We start from the raw sequence: 7,795 nt of genomic DNA on the forward strand, positions 1-7,795 counted from the left end.
AGTCCCCCATCTCAGTCATTAAAAAAAGCTGGCCGTGATGGTGCGCTTGTTATCCTGGCTTTGCCTTTAGTGTAAGTAGAAGGATCATGGTCCAGGCCAGCTGGGCACAAACGCAGGACCCTACCTGAAAAATAAACTAAAACGAAAAGGACTAGGGGCGTGGCTTATGTGCTAGGGCGCTTGCTCAAGGCACGTAGTTCAAACCTCAGTACCGCCAAAAAGTTTTTTTGTAATAGAACATACCGTGTGAAAAGCACTGGTCGTGTGGAGAAGAGTGGACAGCTTCAGTCCCTCCTCTGGCAGAATTCATAGTGTTGAAGGATAAAAGGCAATAAACCAATAAACACAAGTGTTTTAGAAAGTGAAGAGCGCTTGCCTCAGGGTAATGGGACATAAAATAACTAAAAGTAGGGAAGAAACTACCCCTAGTGTTCCCAGAAGGCCTTTTTTGAGAAAGTAACTGTGGTTTTGTTTTGCTTTGTTTTGTGAGACAAGGTCTCGCTATATAGCCCAACCTGTCCTTGAACTCAGGATCCTCCTGTCTCAGACTCTCAAGTGCTGGGATTATGCTACCTCACCTGCTGGGAAAGTAACATTTAAACCAGGAGTTGAATTATGAGAAAATATCCTTGAGAAGATTTTCAGGGAATCATCAAATACAAAGGCTGTATTCAAAAAATTATCAAATGGTTAAGATGGTAAATATTATGTGGGTTTTTTAAAGTACAATTAAAAACTTTTTATTTTTTATTTTATTTTATTTATTTATTTTGTGGGGCTGGGGCTTGAACTCAGGGGCTTCACCTTGAGCCACTCCTCTAGCCCTTTTTTGTGAAGGTTTTTTTTTTTCAGATAGGGTCTCAAGGAATTATTTGCCCGGGGCTGGCTTCTAACTGCCATCCTCTTGATCTCTGCCTCCTGAGTATCTAGGATTACAGGCATGAGCCACCAGTGCCCAGCTAAAAACTTTAAATGGAGCAAATTATAAGGAGAGTTGACTTAAAATATTACCCATCAGGGCTGGCAGAATGACTCAAAAAAATTATCCATGGAATCTCTGTTCTCTCCTTTTGTGTGTGTATGTGTGTGTGTGTGTGTGTGTGTGTGTGTGTGTGTGTGTTTTGGTGAGACTGGGGTTTGAACCCAGGGCCTTAAGCTTCCTACGCAGGTGCCCAACCTCTCTTCTTTTGCAGCTTTCTGTTACTCGGTTTTCTGAACTTCCTGCCTAGAATCTAATGCATCCTCCCGGAACCCTCTGATTGGTAGGAAAAGTTCAGTTGATTTCTGCCTAGAGTATAAAGTGAAACAGGTATAAAAAAAAAAAAATCACTTATGTTTTTGTGAATTGAGAAAAGCTGAGGAAAATTTAGCTTCCAGTCTACTCTCTCCTAAAACAATTCCTACTTTAAAAAGAACGCAATGAGCCAGGGGCTGGTGGTTTATATCTGTAATCCTAACTATTCAGGAGCAGAGATCAGGAGGATCAGAGTTCAAAGAGAGCCCCAGGCAAATAGTTCAAGAGACTCTATCTCAAAAATACTCAACACAAAAAAGGCTAGAGGAGTGGCTCAGGTGGTAGACTATCTGCCTAGTAAGCATGAAGCTCTGAGTTCAAACCCCAGTACAATGCAATGATAGATATTGACCTTTAATATGCAAGGAAAATTGTGTGTGATAGGTGGCATCACAAATCAGAGGGGAAGGGATTCTACAACTTGTGTTGGAATAATTGACTGTTATTCTAAACATATAAGTACTAACATTTATATGTATTAATTTGTTTTTCCTCAATTTTGTGTCCCCAATCTAGATCTCTCCCCTGAACTATAGATTAATATCTCCAATTGCTCACTTAATAAATCCATGAAGATGTCTAGTGGGTATTTCAAACTTACCTTGTCTAAAACAACATTCCTCCTTTCTTTCCAACTCCTTCCCTGGTCTTCCCCATCTTAAAAAAAAAAAAAAATCACCGTTCTATTTGTATTTTTATATTTTTAAATGATTCCTATTTTTCTTGAGAGATGAGTTTTTTTGAGCTATGAGTCTCAATATGTCCCCCAGGATGGCACAGAACTTCTGGGCTCAAGTTGTACTCCTCCCTCAGTTTCCCAAGTAGCTGGGACCACAGGCCATGTGCCAATGAACCCTAAAACTTTATTTATTTATTTTTTTTGTGGGACTGGGTTTGAACTCAGGTCCTTGAACCTGCTAGGCCAGGGCTATTAGAACCATGCTGTCAGCCCTCTTTGCATTGGTTATTTCTGAGATAGGATCTCTCTTTATGCCCAGGCTAGCCTGGACTGCAGTCTTTCTATTTGTGCTTTCCTGGGTAGCTGAAGTGACAGATGCAAGCCATCATGCACAGCCATTGATTGAAATGGGGTCCTGGCTGGCCCCGATCTCTGTCTCCCAATTAGCTAAGATTACAAACTTGAGCAACCACGCCCAGCTTATTTTTTTGAGGAACCTCCACATTATATTATTTTGGCTTTCATTAATATTAATATTAAGTGACCTTCATTGTCTCTTCTGATTGATTTTAGTCTGAAGTTTACTTTGTCAGATATGAGTATAGCTACTCCTGACTGTTTATGGGATCAATATTGTGTAATAGTTCCCTTTTCTCCACATTCTTACAAGCACTTGTTATCATTTGTCTTTTTGATAGTGGTCATTCTAACTGGAATGAGGTGATATCTCATTGTGGTTTTGATGTGCATTTCTCTGGTGGTTAGTCACATTGAGCATTTTTTCATATATCTATTGGCCATTTATACATCTTCTCTTGAGAAATGTCTATTTATGTCTACTGCCTATTTTTAATTAAATTGTTTGGTTTATTTTGGTATTGAGTCGAGTTACTTTTATGTTCTGCATAGTAACCCCTTTTTGGCTGCATAATTTACACATATTTTCTCCCCTTCTGTAGCTATTTACTTTGTTGGTAAGCCCATTTGTTTATTTTTGCTTTGTTTCCTGTGCTTTGGTGATCTTTTACAAAAAAATCTTGTTCATTCCAATATCCTGAAGCATTTCACCTGTTTTCTTCTAGTAGTTTCATACTTTTGAGTTTACATTTAAGTCTTTACAGTCTTCTTGGGTGGATGTTTTTTAAATAGTGGGAGATAGGGGTCTAGTTTCATTCTTCTGCATCTGGATATCCAATTGGGAAAATGGTTGTGGGAACAACCATTTATTAAAGAGATTGTCCTATGTTCTTAGCATCTTTGTTGAAGATCAGTTGGTTATAGATGAATGGGTTTAATTCTAGACTGTTCCACTGGTCTATGTATCTAGTTTTTGTTTGTTTTGTTTTTTGGTAGGACTGGGGTTTGAATTCAGGACTTCATACTTGCAAAGCAGGTTCTCTATCTCTTGAGCATGCTTCTAGTCCATTATTTGCTTTGGTTATTTTGGAGATGGGGTCTTGAGTACTATTTGCTTGGGCTGGCATTGAACCATGATCCTCCTGATATTAGCCTTCCAAGTAGCTAGGATTATAGGCCTGAGCCATCAGTGACCGACTTACATGTGTACTTATACTAACAGCATTCTGTGTTTTTTGGTTGTTGTTTGTTTGTTTTGTTGTGTAGCCAGGCTGGTCTGGAACTTGTCATGTAGCCTAGGCTGGCCTCAAACTCATGATCTTCCTACCTCAACCTTCAAAGTACTGGGATTGCTGGTCTGTACCACTATGCTGGCTTATTTTAAGATAATTTTGTATATGGTGTGAGGTAGGTGTCCAATTAAATTCTTTTATAGGTGGATACCCAATTGCCCAAATGTCATTTGTTGAAAAAACTATTCTACCAGGTGTGGTGGCTCACGCCTGTAATCCTAGCTAATCAGGAGGATCATGGTTCGAAGTCAGCCCTGGCAAATATCTCTCGAGACCCTAGCTGGTGGAGTGGCTCAAGGTGTAGGCCCTCAGTTCAAACCCCAGTACAGAAAAAAAAAAATTATAAAAAATATATGTATATACATATACATATATATGGTGTGTTACATTGATTTTCATATGTTAATCTGACCTTGTGTTCCTGGGATAGCTTTCATTTGGTCATGGTATATAACCTTTTTATGTGTTGGTGGATTTGGGTTGCTACTATTTTGCTGAAGACTTTTATCTCCCTTTTTATAAGAGAAATTGTAAAGTTTTCTTGTGATATCTTTATATGGTTTGGTTATCAGAATCACACTGGCCTCATAGAATAAATAAGAAATTTCTTATTCATTATTCATAGAATGAATAAAAAATTACCTTGAGCTTGGTGTGGTGTTACACACCCAGCACTTGGGAAAATGAAGCAGGAGGATCTTGAGTTCAAGGCCAACCCGAGTTACATAGTGAGACCCTGTCTTAGAAAAAGAAGAGAAGAAAAAGTTGCCTCTTTGTCTGTTTTTTAGAAGAGTTTTTAAAGAATTGGTGATAATTTTATATACATTTGGTAAAATTAAGCAGTGGAACCATATGACCTTAGGATTTTCTTTGTGAAAAGTTTTTTTTAATTACTAATTCAGTCCCATGTAGGTTTATTCAGATTTTATATTTCTTCTTGAGTCAGTTTCTGTCAATTCTATCTTCCTAGGAATTTTTGCATCTCATTCAGGTTGTCATATTTATTGACATATAGTTGTTCACAATATTCCCTTATAATCCTTTTTATTTCTGTGAGGCTGATAGTAATGCCCCCTCTTTTATTCCCTTTTTTTGTAATTTGAGACTCCTTATATCTTGGTCAGCCTAGGTAAAGTTTTCCCAAGTTTGTTTATCCTTTCAAACAATCAGTTTTTGGCTTCATTTACTCTTGTCCATTATTTTTCCATTCTCTATTCATTTGTTTCTACTCTACTCTCTTGTATGTTCTTCCTTATACTTGCTTTGGGTTTAGTCCGATTTTCTCCTTCTTTGGGTTACGTTGTTGATTTGAGATCTTTTATTGTCTTTTAAAAAAATAATACTCAGCTTGTCACTCATACGTATAATCCTAGTTACTAAGGAGGCAGAGATTAGGAGGATCACAGTTCAGAGCCAGCCTGGGCAAATAGTTTGCAAGACCCTATCTCGAAAATACCTAACACAAAAAAGGGCCAATGGAGTGGCTTAAGGTGTAGGCCCTGAGTTCAAACCCTAGTACCACAAAAGAAAAAAAAAAAAAAACTCATAGCTGTAACTCTCCCTTTAAGTGTTGCTTTAGCGCATTCTATAAATTTTAATAGGATTTTTTATTTTCATTCATCTCAAGATATTTTTCAAATTTCCTTTGTGATATCTTCTTCGATCCATTGGTTATTTGGGAGACTTATGTTCCTTGTATTTGTGAATTTCCCATTTCCTTCTGTTATTCATCTAATTTCATTCCATTGTGATAGGAGAATGTACTTTGAATTATTACAATACTTATAAATTTACTGAGACTTATATTTTGGCCTAACATGTTCTAGCCTGGAGAAGATTTCTCATGCATCTTTAAAGAATCTGTATTCAAAGCTGGGTACAGTGGCTTATAGCTGTTGTCCCAGCTATTGCGCAGAAAGACTGCTTGAGCCAGTCATCCCAGGACCAACCTGAGCAACATAGTGAGACCACCATCTCAAAAAAAAATAAAAAGGAATCTGTACTCTGCTGTTGTTGGTTGGACCATGTTCTATAGATTATTAAAACAGTTGATATATTTTGTTATTAAATTTTTCTTTTTCCTTGTTTATCTTCTGTCCAGGTGTTCTATACATTATTGAATGTGGGACATTGAAGTCTACAAATATTATCATAGAATTGCTTGTTTCTCCTTCAACTCTGTCAATTAATACTTTGTGTATTTGGAGGCTCTGTTGTTAGGTGCATTTATGTTTATAATTGTGATATCTTCTTGATGAAGTGACTTTTAGTCTTTTGAAATTTCCTTCTTTGTCTCCATTAGCAACTTTTATCTGTATTTTTTGTCTTATATTAGTATAGACACTTCAGATCTCTTGGTTACTGTTTGTATCATATATCTTTTTCATTCTTTTACATTTAGCATCTATGTGTCTTTGAATCTTTAGTGTGTCTCTTGTATACAGCATCATGTGTTGTTATCCATATGCCAGTTTCTGCTTTTCAAATGTCATTTACATGTAATGTAATTACTGATAAGACAGTATTTATATCTGCCATTTTGCTATGTACCTACTTGTGTCTTATGTTTTTCCCCTCACCATCTACCATTACTATTGTCTTTTGTATTAAATAGATATTTTCCATTTTATCATTCCTTTGCCATTTCCTTTACTATATATATATATATATATATATATATTTTTTTTTTTTTTTTTTTTTTTTTTTTTAAATCTCACTAGGTTGCCCAGGCTAGCCTTAAACTCCTGGCTTCAAGTGATCTTCTTGCCTCAACCTCCCAAGAAGCCAGGGACTACAGGAATTACATACCATTACAGCTGGATATAATATACTTTTTTAATGGTTGACCTGAGTGTTATAATTAACATATCCATTTATGACAATGTAGTTTGGACTAATACTGAATTAATTTAATAGTATACAAAATTTGACTGCTTGTGCTTGTACATGCCTGTAATCCCTTGGGAGGTAGAGGTAGGATTGTGGTCCAAGCCTGGCCTGTGCAAAAGCACAAGACTCCATCTAAAAAACAAACTAAATAAAAGCAAAAGAACTAGAAATATGGCTCGAATGGTAGAGCTCTTCCCTAGCAAGAGGCCCTGAGTTCAATCCCCAATACTGTCAAAAAAAAAGAAAAATAAAGAAAAGCCAGGCACTGGTAGCTCACATCTGTAATCTTAGCTACTCAGGAGGCAGAGATCAGGAGGTGATTGTGGTTCAAAGCCAGCCTGAGCAAAGTTCGTGAGACCCTATCTCAAAAATCTCATCACAAAAAAGGGCTGGCAAAGTGGCTCAAGATTTAGGCCCTGAGTTCAAGCCCCGCTACCCCTTGAAAAGTCTTGAAAAGTCTGCAAAAATAAATAAATAAAAAGAAGAAGTGTATACAAAAACTTTGCTCTTATGCAGCTTTATTTCCTCCTTCCTTGTTCATGCTGTCATTGACATAAACTGGGCATAAATTGAGACCCTGTCTCAAAAATAGTCAACACAAAAAAGGGCTGGTAGAGTAGCTCAAGAGGTAGAGTACCTGCCTGGCAAGCATGAGACCCTGAGTTCAAATCCCAGTACTACCAAAAAAAAAAGAGATTTTCTTTGGGCTGGGGGATAGTGGCTCAGGTAGTAGAGTACCTGCCAAGGAAGCATGAGGCCCTGAGTTCAAGCCTCACTACCCCTTGAAAAGTCTTTATTATCTCTTCTTCTTCTCCTCCTCCTCTTCCTCCTCTTCTTCTACCTTTTTCTTCTTCCTCCTTCTCCCTCCTCCTCCTTACTATTATCTTCATCTTTCAACAATGTGGTTTTGATGTATATCTGTAGTTATATTTGAATTTTTCCTTCATGAAGTTTGTTGAGGTTATTAGATGTGTGGATTAATGTTTTTTTGGGGGGGTTAGCATATTTGGGGGGTTTCAGCTAGTCTTTCTTCAAATATTCCTTCTGCATCTTTTCTTTTCTCCTCACATTCTGTGGTATGTTTGATGGCACTACAACTCTGAAGTTCTTTTCATTTTTGTTCATTCTTTTTTTTTTTTTTTTTTGTGGTACGGGGGCTCACGAACTATTTGCCCTAGCTAGCTTCTTTTTCGACCTGTGATCCTCCTGATCTCTGCTTCCTAAGTAGCTAGGATTGTAGGCATGAGCCACTGGCACCCAGCACATTTTTGTTCATTTTTTTTT

The sequence above is a fragment of the Castor canadensis genome, chromosome 8 (genome assembly GCF_047511655.1).
Source record: "Castor canadensis chromosome 8, mCasCan1.hap1v2, whole genome shotgun sequence".
Taxonomy (NCBI): Eukaryota; Metazoa; Chordata; class Mammalia; order Rodentia; family Castoridae; genus Castor; species Castor canadensis.